Source organism: Lontra canadensis, unplaced genomic scaffold (assembly GCF_010015895.1).
Source record: "Lontra canadensis isolate GAN:19392208 unplaced genomic scaffold, GSC_riverotter_1.0 scaffold47, whole genome shotgun sequence".
In the NCBI taxonomy this organism is placed as follows: Eukaryota; Metazoa; Chordata; class Mammalia; order Carnivora; family Mustelidae; genus Lontra; species Lontra canadensis.
The window spans coordinates 7,735,328-7,750,401 of NW_022631041.1; the positions used below are offsets into that span (position 1 = coordinate 7,735,328).

Below are 15,074 nucleotides of genomic sequence, written 5' to 3' on the forward strand. Positions count from 1 at the left end.
GACTCAGTTAATTTGAGCATTGGCCTCTAAAAGTAGATGCCAAAGCACAGGGGAAGAAAACGAAATGTCTAAGATACGATCGTTTTTAATACTGTAGTATGCTGAACTTTAGAATATATGGATTAGACAACTTATTTCAATAGGATAACATGTAACCAAATGCCTTGGTAAGCTGCTTATCCATTCGAAAATGAAATTAATAATATTGCTGTCCTGTAGGACATCTACACAAACAGATTAGGTAGGATTTCTGGTGACCACAAAGAGTCCTCACTAGTTAGAAAAGATCTTGAAGTATTTCTGAATTGAAGGAAAAAAAAAATCCAGCTTTCAATAGCATTTTTTTTTTTCACGTTGGCTCTTGTTTACAGATAATTTAATATAAGCAGTGTAATTGAGTATGTGTTTCATCTTAGGTGTAGAGGCAAGCATGGTATGTAGATTATGTTGTCTCATAGTAAGTTATTAGGTAAAGTTATTTTTCTCCACTAAAGTTAATCTCACCACTTATGCTTTTTTCTCCTTACTCTTTCTATTAAGAAATATTACTTGCACACAGACAAGTGCATAAAATCCAAATGTACAGTTATATAAATAAAATAGAGCAAATATCTGTATAAGCATTGACGAGAGCAGGAAATAGAAAATTTTATATAGAAGATTTGTAGTAACTACTGAAGGTAGAGTGACAGGGAACTAACCAGGTAATTTTATCCCAGTTGCAGACTCCTTCCTTTATTCTAGTGTTTACACTCTGCTGACTTTGATAGTAAAACGGATTTTGCTTGTCTTTATGATTTTGCCACTGATGTGTTCATCTTTAATTAAAAAGGTTAATTTTTCTATTTTTGAACTTCATATAAGTGGGATCACATTGTACATATTCTTTTGTGCCTTATTTTTGCTTATGGTGGTGGGGTTCATTCGTATTGTTGCATGGAACTTTAGTTTGGCACTCATTTTTAATACTGCAGAGTGTCCATTTGAATGAATATCACAGCTTATTTATGAATTTTACTGATAATGGCAATTTGGTAAGTTTCCAGTTATGGGCTATTATGAACAATGTCTCTTGGTGCATGCATTTAAGTTATGTACCTGGCAGTGTGATTGCTGGATCAAAGGGTTATATGCTTTAGCTATTCTAGATAATGCCACTCCAAAAAGAGTATGTGAATTTATACTCCCACCAGTGGTATATGACAATTTCTTTTTTTTTTTTTTTTAAGATTTTATTTGTTTATTTGACAGACAGAGATTACAAGTAGGCAGAGAGGCAGGCAGAGAGAGAGAGAGAGGAGAAAGCAGGTTCCCTGCTGAGCAGAGAGCCCAATGCGGGGCTCGATCCCAGGACCCTGGGGTCATGACCTGAGCCGAAGGCAGAGGCTTTAACCCATTGAGCCACCCAGGCGCCCCAGTATATGACAATTTCTGATGCTCCAAATCCTGGCCAACTTTTGGTATTGGACTTTTAAATTTTTTCCAATCTTAAGGGTGTTTAATATTAACTTGTTTCAATTTTCATTTTCTTTATTACCAGTGAGGTTGAGTACCTTTTTTTTTTTTTTTTAAATAGGCTTATTGGTGATTTGGATTTTGACTTCTGTGAAACTTCTTTTCAAGTTCTTTGTCTATTTTTCTATTGGATAGTGGGGTTTTTTTGTTTTTTGTTTTTTTTTAATTTGAGTTTCTCACTGAGTTGGCTGTGTACTGAGATCAAGCATTATCAGCTTACAAATATCTTCCTTTTTGTGGTCTGTCTCTTTGCCTTTTCCATGGAATCTTATAACAAGCAGAATTTCTCAGTTTTAATATAGTCAAAATTATTGATATCTTCCTTTATAGCAAGTGCTTATTAAATAATTATTAATAAGTGTCTTGTTAAAGATCCCTATCCCAAGATTAGGAAGATACTCATCTGTGTTCTTTTCTAAAAGTTTTAAAATTTTGCCTTTTCCACTCAGGTTTTTAATTCTCATGGAAGTGATTTTTACTTATGGATATAAGTATCCATTATAACAGTTTCATTGATTGAAAAGTCTGCCTTTTCTCCATTGCTTTGGAGTGCTAACTTGTTATAACAAGTTAATAACTTTTTTTGTGTGTATGGAGTTGCTTCTGAACTTCAGTTATATTCTATTGATTTAAAAGTCCATCCTTGCAATAAATGTGTATAGAGTTGCTTCTGAACTTCAGTTATAAATTCTATTGATTTTAAAGTCCATCCTTGCAATAAATGTTTGCCATCTTGATTACCTTAGCTTTATATAAGACTTGATATCTGGGTAAGTCCTTTCTACCATTTTCTTCTTCAAGTATGTCTGAGCTATTCATGGCCTTTTTAATGCACATATAAAATAACCTGCTGGTGATATGGAGTTCATTGACTCTGTATATTAATTTCAGGATAAATATTTATTCTTGTAAGCTTTCCAATTTATGAATCTGATACATATTTAATTATTTTAAATATGTGTTTATGTATATTTCCAGATGACTTTAATTTTTTTTTTTACTTTTCTTTTTGCCACAGATTTATTGAGGTCTGATTGATAAGTAAAAATTGTATATATTTAAGTTCCATGGTGTGATTTTTTAAAAAGATTCACAATATGATGATATAATATACATATACACTGTGAAATGATTATTTCAGTTTTTGGATCATTTTTAACATAATCCAATAACACGTTATGTTTCTTTGTTAGGTATTTGCTGAGGTACTTGATAGATTTTGATGCTGTTAGAAATTTACCTTTGCTCTTGAACATAGTCCAATGTAGTATTCCAAGAATCCTTCTCATTATTCCTTCTCTAACTTGTATCCTCACTCTTTCTTACTCCACTGACCCTTTAGTATTTGAACATACTCTCCACACATTTAACAAAAGACTCTAATAGCTGCCTGTCTACTCCCCTCTATCTTTCTTTGATGGCCAACAATTTGGACATGCTGGTCTGCACTCTGTCTCTTGTCCTCCCTCTCAGTCAGTCACTTCCCAGCCTGCTGTGATCTGATCCACTGCCATCCACCATGCCGCATCTGCCCTGTCAGAGGATCTCCTCAGGACTAAAACCAGGGTCCATTTTTCAAAGTCCTTCTTTTGATGTTTTAAAATTATGGAACATTGTTGATAATGATAATGCTATAAATAGTTATAATCTACTAGTAATATTAGTGATAAAATTGACCTGTGAGTGTTTTCATGTAGCAGCACATTAGAGCTATTATTTTTGCAGCCAGGTTTATTATCAGAGGTGAAATGGCACATTCCAGGGTTCAAGGTAAGTTCTGTAGAGAAGCCTGTCTCATGTAACAGTCTAAACTTTGTCCAGGTCTTGTCTCTACCTTACATTCTGGCTCCTACTCTCCTCTAGTTCTCCTTTTACCTATCCAGCCTTTTCTTCTTAGTCTTTTCATGTTTCTCTTATCGTGTCCATGTCCTCAGTCTGGATCCTTCCAAGAGTTCTGTCATTGGTTTTCTTCTCATTCCTCCTGTCCTTCCTTGCATGGTGTCATCTACTTCCATAGCATCAGCTATTATTCAGCACACTAACTTCTTTTTATCTGGAACCCAGCATGGTACCTGGCTCGTAGCTAGTTGGATGGTAAATGCATGAATGAATGAGTCTTTTAACTTACGTCTGCCAAATTCATATTCCTAGCTCAGCCTCCAGCAGACTGAGAGATCTAAAAGTATCTTAAATCTCCACTGGATAGTGTCCAGCCATCTCTGCTGAAGATTTTCAAAACTGAGCTCATAATCTTTCTCTCCCAAACTTGCTCCTTCTCTTATATATATCTTATCCCGGTTAAAAGCAACACACTTCATCTATTTGCTCATTCTGGAAACCTGGCACTCACAGTCACAGCACTCTTTTCATTATGCTAGCCTCAGAAATCAGTAATCAGATTTACTAATGCAGATTTCTCGAATTCTGGTCTTTACTTCCTTGTCTCCTGGGACAGTCCTTTTTGGCACACCTATGTGTTTCATATGTTGGTGACTCATATGTTGGACTATTCTAGAAATTAAAAAAGTGCAGATTTTACCCTTTTAGGGGTAAATAGCATTACTATTTTCCCATGTAAAGAAGAAGAATCCCTCTGGTTTGGCAGCTTATATTTTGAGATTGCCCCAGAGAGAATCATACAAGTATCTATTCCTGCCTCCCCTCTTCTTTTTCTTCTTCACACTGTTAGGTATACAAAATAATGGAAGAAAAAACTTGTGAAGAAACTGAAATATTTAGCCAGAAGTTAGATATTCAGATGCTTTGGCACTTAGTTGAGATTTTCAAAATTTTTATTTCCAATGTTCACAGAAATGTGGCTGAGAAAACTGAACTGTGCACTTCATTAATGTTAACTGCTGAACAACCAAATACCTTGTTTTCTGTCACTCAGAGGAAGGCATGTTAAATTCTCACTGCAAGGATCTCTCTCTACAGCTTTTCTAATGTTATTCTGGGGGGGTCTTATGTGTGGAGTGACTGACCTTTAGGAGTGTTGGCACAAGGCCAGAGGAAGAAAACAAAGATTGTAAAGTTAGAACAGCAACTTTTATGCCAAACATGGTGAAACTGGCAATTATAATATTTTCATAAAGACGTAGATACATTTTGAGCTGCTGGAAATCTTATCTAATAGACATTATACGTAACTTAGGATATTGATTTTTTTATTTTTTTAATTTATTTTTTATTTTTAAAGATCTTATTTATTTATTTGACAGAGATCACAAGTAGGCAGAGAGGCAGGCAGAGAGAGAGGAAGAGAAGCAGGTTCCCTGCCGAGCGGAGCCCGATGCGGGGCTTGATCCCAGGTCCCTGGGATCATGACCTGAGCTGAAGGCAAAGGCCTTACCCACTGAGCCACCGAGGTGCCCCTGATTTTTTTTTCTTAAGATTTTTTAAAAATTTATTTTAGAGAGAGCTTGAGAGGGTGGGGGGCAGAAGAGCAGAGGGAGAGGGAGAAGCAGATTCCCCGCTGAGCAGGGAACCTGATGAGGGGCTTGATCCCAGGACCCTAAGATCATGACCCAAGCCAAAGGTAGATGAACTGATTAGGTGCCCCAGAATATTGATTTATGAAATTCTTTTTAACAACATTTTATACTGTGGTGGACACTCTGAAGCTAGAGTTGTGACTGGCAGTGTCAGTTTTAGTGGTAACAGCCCTTCAGGGATTGGCTAGGCTAAGGAGGTCATGCCTCTACTATTGCAGGGGAGGGAATACACAGCCCCAGCTTGGCTACCCCACTTTGGAACATTCTAGCCTCAGAATCCCTGGTAGTGTGGGCAAAGGCTTCCACTGAGACATCCCAACTTGACGTTTTCCTCAGCCCAGTCTTGCTTCTTTCTCGTTCTTTTCATTTCCTTCTACAGATGTTGGTTCCTAGAACATTACATAATAAACATCCCGCATGCTAGTCTTCATCTCAAAGTATGCTTCCGAGGGAACCCAACCTGCAACACCTACCACATAAAAATTTTATGCAGCTTTGGCAGGCAAACACAACACGAATGTGAATGCTATGAGGCTTCCCCTAGCTCAGGAAACTCATAAAGGTTACCAAGAAAACCGATTCCTTCATTCTGGCAACATTTACACACCAGGCACTCTCAGGGATACAGAGATGAATAAGACGTAATTCCTGTCCTCTGCTGAGGGATACAGACATGCACAAATTGTCACAATACAACACAGTAAGTGTTGTACTAGAGGATTGCACAATGCGCTCATGGAACACAGATGAAGGAGCAGTTAAAGCTGCCAGAGTGTTCCCAAAGACTTCACAGGAGGAAACATTTGATTGGCAAATTAAAGGGTAAAGATGGGAGATAGACTTCCAGGCTGGAGTTGTGGCATACGAAGAGGCACAAAGGTAAAGAGGGGAATGGCATGTTCAGGGGGAATATCTATGTAAAAAGTCTGGTGGGAAGGAAGGGTCTGGGCTGTATTGAGGGTGAAGAAAGGCTGGAGGTCATGAAGAATCATTTTAGAAAAGTAGCTGGGGACCAGTGATAAGAGAAGGAGTGGTTGCCTAGTGATAATGATCAAGGAGGAGATAAAGATGCCTAAAGAAGACCTATATGTGGGGAGCATGAGGAAGAATACTTAGTAGAAACTCTGAAGAATAATCAAAGTGAGAAAAGGAAATCCTGGAGAGCTTTGCTGTAAAACAAAGGAGAGAAGAGAATTTCAAAGAGATAATGGTCAACTTTGTTAAATGCTCCAGAGAAGTTACCTGGGCTGAGCACTTCAAAATAAGCCACTCTGTCCACACTGGAATGGGCAAGGAAATGGTGGTTTACTCATAAATAGAATTCATGCAAGAAAAAGATAAAAATGTGAAACATGATGTGAGTGAGAAAAGTCAGATAAGATACAGAGGCAGGTTTAATTAAACCCATAATGCTTAGGAATACTTGCTTAGGTGATAAAAATGCAAAAGAAAACTAGGAGAATGAGTGCTCTAAATTAGGACAGTGGTTCTTTGAAAGGAAGAAGGGGTAATGACCTAGATGGGCATGCGGCAATTGTTGAGGTCTGGTATGCTCTCCTTCTTGATCTGAGTGATATTTTTATGGGTATTTCTTGTGGAAAAAAATCTTTGGACTGTACATTTCTATTTTGTGAGCTTTTCTGTGATGTGGTTTATATTTCACAATGGGTAGGGATAAAAATTAAGCAACTGGAATGATTAATTTCAGAGTAGTAGTAGCTTTTGGTGAGTAGTTTCAGGAGAGTGGTGGGCGGTAGTGGTCAGATTGTGCTTGGTTTGAGGAACTAAGAAAAAAATCTGGAAATTCAGATTGTCTTCTTCATTTGGTGGGGAATAGAAACAGATAATCTGGACTTTTGGAATAAGTAACCTTTAAATGAGTAATACTAAACTAAATGCCCTTAGTTAAAATTTATCACATATGCAAGTAAACAGGAGTAAATTATAAATAATTGAATGAAACATTGTTGAAAACTCATGGTGACAAGAAAATCACCTTTTTTAAAAACAGGTTTTTGAAAGCTTTGTTATTTTATGCCAGTCTAATGTTGTTATTTTATGTCAGTCTAATGAATGAGTTTTAGAAACTTGGAATAAAAAAAGGGAGTACTCGAAAAAAAAGATAAGTAAACTAAAAGAAAAACTCATAAATATATGTCATTATTCATTTTTCTTTAAGGACCTGGAATCTTTAGAATATTAGTATTTTTTAGTTTTAGTACAGCATTTGTACCTTGTAATATTTTTGGCACAGCAAATTATAGCCACGTATAACTTTACGAGAACCCAAATTTTGACATCTACACTAATATTCTCCTGCTAGAGTCAAGGAATATTGAGACTAAGAGGGAACTTTTAAGGTAACTTATTTGACTAGTTGACTTGTCAGTTGACACTCTGAGGCCTTGGAGGCTGAATGTCAGCACCCCAGTTGCATAGTGATTGGAAAGCCACCCAAGCTTGGGTCTCTTGCCTCTCAGTCCTGTGATAACTTCCCTATAGCACCCTAGAACTCGCAGATCAAAGCTTTATATGGCAAAAGATTCCAAACAAGTCCTAGAGTTTTGTGATAGTGGAATTTGGTGTGTACCAATATTGAAAATGTTCTGTATTTAGAAATTGCTTTCTTTTAAGTCCTAGTTTGAAAACATTGAATACTTGATTAAGTGTTATTTGTGGTTACTCTTGGGGTGGTATCATTTATTTAAGGAGAACTCATTTCCTTTGTAGAATGTGATTGGAAAAAAACTTGGTTAATGGAAATTCACTGTAACTGCAAGTCCTAATGCAAGCTTAAATTCTGAGTCAGAAGGTCAGGTGCCTAATCTTGTCATCTTCCATACAACACACATATGTTGCCTAATTAAAGAATCTTGGATATTTTTGTGGATGGCCAGGACTTTCCTTTTCATGGTAGAGGGAGGAAAGAAATCCCTGACTGATTAAGTGGTCTCAGACAAACCCTGGCCTTCAGGGAACTTATTCATATTTTGCCCTTCTTATAGGAAACATTCCCTCCTTGAACAGTAGTGTCCATTCTGACATCTCATATGATGCGGGGAACAAATTCTCAATTTAGTTCTCATCAGTATTTTTTCTTTTAATCACTGATTCTGTCATAAGGGCTACATCTCCCAAACTGAAGAGAACTTTGTATCCAGGGAGCCTGCAAGTCTCTATAGCTTTGACCTTCTAAGAGACTATCAAGAAACAATGTCTTCTAATTTATCACCTCACTGAGCTACTTTCATCATCTGTAATTCTCAATGCTCTTAAATCTAGTCCACTTTGTGGTATCATTCCCCATGTTTATGGACCAGCTCCTCTACCAGACTAGGTGTCTTGAAGACAGATTATGATGCTAGGAATGATTGTGCACCCCGGTGCACCTAGAATGATGATAAGTGAGCACTAAGTTATTAACAATTACTGGTTAAGCAAAGACAAATGCTTTCTAGCCTTATTGCTTTTTGGATTCTGTCTGTACAAGGGTAATGAACCTGCTTTTTGTGCTCTGGGTAGCATTTGGTGATAGGACCATAAATACTTTCTCTTCCCCTGGCCTCAGTGGCCTCTAATGTACCTTTATTCTAGTAAGCTGAATTTGCAAGATTTCCCTTGACACAATTCCTACAATGTTCTGTTCCTGTCATGGCCTTCTTTGACATCTCCTATTCCTTCTCTTCTAGGATTAAAAAACACTTAACACCTTCTTGATAATTTTTTTCTGCAAATATTTGGTTTAAACAGTGTTACTATTCCAAAGGAGACAAAATACAAAAATATAATAGAGGAATAATAAGCAAAATAAATACAAACATCTGGGCAAATGTAGTGGTATACTAGCTTAAACATATATTTTTCTGTTGTCAGTGTCTACATAGTTTTTCTCTGTTTTTAATATTCACTTATTTACCTTTAATGCTTCCAGGCACAGTGAAAGAGCCCTAGGGCTTGACTAAGCTGAACACCTTCAGAGCTTCCTTCAGGAAATTGCAGCTTTGCCTCCGCTGGCATGAGGTGGCTGTTCTTACTGGAGCTTTTACCCTTCAAGTCAGAAATGGAAGGTTGTCCCAGAAATTCTGGTTACCCCTGGGAACTTGCTATGTCTCTTTCACCGTTGTTGATTTTCCTTGCTTTAATCACCTCTCAATTGCATTGATTTAACAAAAAATTAGAGAGATAAGTAGATACATCTGACAGGTAGGTTTTGAGGAAATGCATACTTAAAGTGCATCTGTGGAATTTAGGAGGAATGATTCCCATCCCTCCTACCCACAGACATCAATCTGAATCAGGACTTGGTTGTCTGGATGTCATACTGAGATGTTAAGATTCAAAACATAGTGTACTTCTACCATCTCCTACCAGAATGTTCTCCTGCTGTTCCAGAGATGGCATGTGCTTCTCCTGTCTGTGCTCACCCAGTTTTTTCTCCCAGTCAGTCATGAGATGACCCATTTTCCAAAGCTCTATTCAAGTCTACCTCCTTCTTGAAGGTTGTCCCTGACAAAGCCAGTTTGGAGTATTTTTTTTTTTTTTTTTTTTTTTTTTTTACAAATCCTTGTTATTTATGTCATTTATCTTGTGTTTACTCATGTGCTATTTTGTGTAGCTATTTAATTATGCCAAATTAGATACTTAGATAAGGTAAAAAAACTGAGCTTTGGGCTCAAATCTTGACCACTGCTTACCAGCTTTATGGCCTTATATCTCTGTTAACTCATTTGTAAAGTAGAGATTTATTAATTCATTTAAAAAGTATTTGTTGATGCCTACTATATCCCAGTTGTGCCCTGTGGTGAAAAAGATACAACAAAGAGTGTGAGGGAGACAGACTAACTAATAATCAAGAGAATGTAAGCAAGTGTTCAGTGATATGAAAAATAAAACCAGATGATGAAGTAGTGACTATGAAAAGATCTACATTAGGTAAAGGTGGTCATGGAATGTCTCTATGAAGAAGTTGATACTTGACCTGAGACTTGACTGATGTGTAGAATCAGTCTTCCAAAGACCCAATGAGGAGCTCTCAGGCGGGAAGACTTGGCAGTGTGAAATCCTTGAGGTTTGAGATACCTGGACTTACTGGAGAAACAGAAAGAAGGCCAGAATGGTTGGGGCATAGTGAGCAGGTGCTGTGATCATATGGTAGAGGGTGAGATTGCTTAGGAAAAGAAGGATCAAATCATGGGGGGCTTTTTTGTTGTGGGAAGGAGTTTGGATTTTATTCTAATTGTTGTAAGAAGTCAATGGAGGTGACTTCCCCCCACTCTTGGAGGTGCTGAATGGGTTGATACAGTAAAGCACTTAGCTCAATGCCTGCTAGTTAACTGTTCAACATATTTTTATTCCACCTTCATATATATATATACATTTTATTACTATACCTACACTATAAGCTCCTTAAATGCTGGACTATACTGTCCTATAGTATTGCTTTCCCTATACAGTGAGACATAGAAAACCTGATAAGGTGTGTTAGATGTGAGTGTTTAGCCTAGTGCTGTTCAGAGATAGCCTTTCTATGTAGAGGATGTACTGTTCTTGGGTAATCCAGCCAATACATGAGGTTATCTGATGAATTTTGGTAATAGCAACTTGCATGTAGTGGAGTGTGCAAATATGCATAGTTCTCACCTCACTCTATATTTAATTGTCATTCTGGAAGAATATTGACTTTTATATGATTATCTAAGAGAGGGTGAGAGAAAGAGAACACAAGTATAAGGGACAAAGGCTGCATTTAGCATTTTGGAAGGGAATATCTTCAGAAAAGTCTTTTTCTTTTTATTTACCTCACCATCTGCTTTTCAGATAAGCAGAACTAGGGATTCCTTTAGTGAGATACATACTGTTACTTAGACCCTGAAAGTCTATTTCTTTTTGGAAATGCCAACACATTTGAATTTTTCTGTGCTTTAGACCATGTATTTTTTTTTCTTTCTGACAGAAGAGAGATCAAGGTAGAAACCCCTCTATCTGGGCTTCCTTGTAAAGATTTCTTCCTGAAGGACAACTTCCCAAGAGCCACTCATCACTGTTTCTATGCATAAGAAGTGGGAAGAGCCTTATATTTTTCTTTTGTATGTTCACATTCAGATCACTCACTCAGGGACATGCACTGGTTTTTAAATTGTCTGCTCTGTGGAATTAAAGATGCCTCTTGGGTCTTATGCAATGCCAAAACTGAGCCAATTTAGCTCTTTCCTGAATTGGTGGTCCTTTTTGTTGTTTTTCTGCATTTTCTTCACAGAGGGTCACCTTCAGGTGATTCATAAGTGAATTGCCTTCAGCTTCAAAATACATTTAAGGATATTTGATTTTCCATCAACTATTTAGCTTTCAAAATAATCAACAGAAAGGATAAAACTTTAATAAGCTAAAGGCAAGTCATTATTTGATAAAATTATCTCTTTATCCCTGTAAATCTTTAAGCTCTCTATTTCTTTGGACAAAACTATCAAATGAAATCTAACAACAAGATAGGAGCAAAGCCATGAGGTCAAAAGTACTTTTATTCCTTTGATGTGCTCAGTCTTTAATTGTAAGTGGGATGTCACTTTTGTTTCCCAACCCAAACTGAAACTTTTTTGAGACATATCATGCCATATATTTGTTTCTTCTATAGTGTCAAAACCTCATTAGATACACGACACACACATAGTAAGTTGTTAGAACATTTGAACCATTAAACTTGTATTATTGTTTGGTGACTTCCTCCTGCAGTTTAAAACCTTAAGATATCCCCCTGAGTCCTTGAATTTGGCACAGTGCAAGAGAAGGTGGAGTACTATCAGGGCCTTATCTTATACTAAATATATTGTTTCATTTGTGCTGTTAATTCAGGCCCTCCAGAAGAAAGCATATGTACTCTTAGGGGAAAAAAAAAAGGGGCGCCTGGGTGGCTCAGTAGGTTAAGCCTCTGCCTTCAGCTCAGGTCATGATCTCAGGGTCCTGGGATTGAGTCCCGCATCGGGCTCTCTGCTCAGTGGGGAGCCTGTTTCCCTCTCTCTCTCTCTCTGTCTGCCTGCCTCTCTGCCTACTTGTGATCTCTCTCTGTCAAATAAATAAATAAAATCTTAAAAAAAGAAAAAGGAAGACTTTGAAAGTGAGAATTCAAATGAGGATAGCTTAATTTCATTCTCTTTTAAATCTGTGAAATACAGAACAGTATTCTTCAAAGCTTTTCACTGAAGGCCAAGGGTGAGACGGTAATGATGTTTTGATGTCTAGAACATCGACAGTTTTTCTCCCTAAGCTTTTGCAACAGGATTATGAATAACAGTGAAACAGATGATACTTTTCAGAGTAAGGTCTTATGAAAACAAAAATATATGATTCACTTCTCTTAGGTATATTATGAAAGATATGAAGTGAACCATTATTTGTAGCCATTTCTCATGAGAATGGGGGAGAGCTAATCTGAAGCAGATGTTTCGAACCATAAATCCTGAATCTTCTCTCTGAATTGAAAAATGCTGTATATTGGACATGGTTTCTTGCCCTAAATCTTAAAAATTAAGCTATGTGCTCCTCCCAAATTTCAATCACATAGAACTCCTTTTATGTAATTACTACATTCATTGACAACATGTTGAAACTGAAAAGAGAGGTAGAGGATATGTATTTAACACTTGGAATGTCTGAGGAGTCTGTTGCTTAATTTCACTACCTCAGAATTTAAAAAGGAAGGTCTCATTTATAAAAACAACTGTGTGTTAGGGACATTGTTTTAAGAGTTCAGTGGAAGAATGGGGTGCCTGGGTGGTTCAGTCATTAAGTGTCTGCCTTTGGCTCAGGTCATGGTTCCAGGATCCTGGGATTGAGCCCTGCATCGGGCTCCCTGATCGGCGGGAAGACTGCTTTTCCCTCTCCCACTCCCCCTGCTTGTGTTCCCTCTCTCTCGCTGTGTCTCTGTCAAATAAATAAAATCTTAAAAAAAAAACCAAAACCAAAACTGTTCAGTATAAGAATGTTTAGAGCCTATTAAACTGACAAAAGTAAATTTAAATAATGAATACTCAAAGTTGCAAAGAGTTTGAAACTAATATTCCTGTACATTTGTGGTAGATTACTTTTCCATCACAACTTCCAAATCAATCTGGCATATGGATTGAAAATAAAAAAATTTATAGTCTTTCTTCAGGATTTCCATTTTTTATGGAAATAATTGGAAGTAGGAGACAACTGCACAGTTTATTGAGATGGTAAGCATAATTACAAAAGCAAGACAAAATGAACCTAAACTAAATGAGTAAATAGCTGTGGAATGCTGTGTAATTAAGGATACCTCCATTCAGTAGAACATTATGTGGCATTCAAAATCATGGTTTAATAGCAATATAAACATGATAAAAATTATTATTATACAATTAGTGAAAGCAGACTGACTCTTAAATTATTCTAGTATTACAACTATCAAACTGGTTCAAAAGAATAAAAAATTAAAATATTAGTTATGTTTGGATAATGGGATATTCATTTATTCAGTCAATAAATAGACTATGTAAATCACATATATTCTCACATAATACTTTTATTACTGCAAATTTTGCATTGATATTCTATTTTAAAAATTAGGAAAACACAGGGGCCCCTGGGTGGCTCAGTTGTTTAAACATCTGACTCTTGGTTTCAGTTCAAGTCATGATCTTACGGTCCTGAGATTATACTCTGTGTTGGGCTCCATGCTCAGCGAGGAGTCTTCTACCCCTGCCCCTGCCCTCCTGCTTGCTCATGTACTCTATCTCCCTACAGTAAGTAAATAAATCTTTAAAAAAGAGATTAGGAAAATATATAAATAATAAGATGTTTTATACCAGAAACTTGGTGGTCAGGCTAATTTTTCAGTTATCATTCCGATACTTTGGATAGGTCTTTATTTTTCCTTAAAAATGTATTGGTTTATCAATTGCATGATTAAGGACTAAAGCACATGAAGTTTCTTTCAACATCCCAGAACATCTGCACATCAGTTGCTAAGATGTATAGTTCTAGTCAAAAACTTGATTATTGAGACAATTGCTATTCGGAGAAAACTGAGCAACTTCCCTCAATCCTATCGACTTTTAAGGTTGTTCCTATGTGACTTCAGAAATATTACTTAACTTCTCCGTGGCAAATTTCCTCATCTTCAAATGGTGATAATTATAGGGTTGTTTTGAGGATTAAATGAGTGTGTGTGTGTGTGTGTGTGTGTGTGTGGTATGTATATCTCCAGCTTACAACAATGCTTAGCACATAGTAAGTTCTCAACAAGTGGCAACCAGTACTGCGGTTGTGTTGATCTAGTTATAACTTTATATATAGCATGCTGTCTCCTCCCATTATTCATTCTCCATATTACTTGATTATATTGTTTCCTTATTCTTCACATTAACTTTGGCACTACCTACCAAATTTCAGTTAAACAAAGTCAATGAAAATTAAGCTATTATTTTGTAATGCTTGTCTTCCCATTCACATAGGTCTGGCACATTTCTTATCCAGTTTATTCCTAGTAATTTTAGATTTTCTATTTCAATTGCGAATTAGAGGTTTTTCATAATATTTTTAATTGGTTATTAGAACAGTTACTGATTTTGGTTAGATGATATTGTATCTGGGCACCATGGATATCTTCATTTTTGTTCTAACTAGTTTTCTGGTTTATCTTGGTATTAACTACTAAACAGTCTACAAAATGACTTTTGTTGCTTTCCAGCTAATATTTAATGGCTCATCTCTTTTCTTGTCTTTTGCCTTAGCTATGAACAATGCAATATGATTACACTGGTAATAGATAAATCTTTGTTTAAAGTCTTTTCAGGGGTCTCTGGGTGGCTCAGTTGTTAAGCGTTTGCCTTTGGCTTAGGTCATGATCCCAGGGTCCTGGGATTGAGCCCCGCATCGGGCTCCCTGCTCAGTGGGGAAGCCTGCTTCTCTCTCTCCCATTCCCCTTTCTTGTGTTCCCTCTCTCACTGTCTTTCTCTGTCAAATAAATAAATAAAATCTTTAAAAAAAGTCTTTTCAGTGTTTACTTCTTAATGTGTTTATTTGTATTTGATAGATACCATTCATTTT

General features: G+C 36.7%; 1 protein-coding gene across 4 annotated transcripts in view; it reads left to right on the top strand.

The window, feature by feature from the left end:
- The window catches only part of GRM1 (glutamate metabotropic receptor 1), a 404,029-nt gene that overhangs the window by 82,048 nt on the left and 306,907 nt on the right, over positions 1 to 15,074 (top strand). The window lies entirely within an intron of this gene.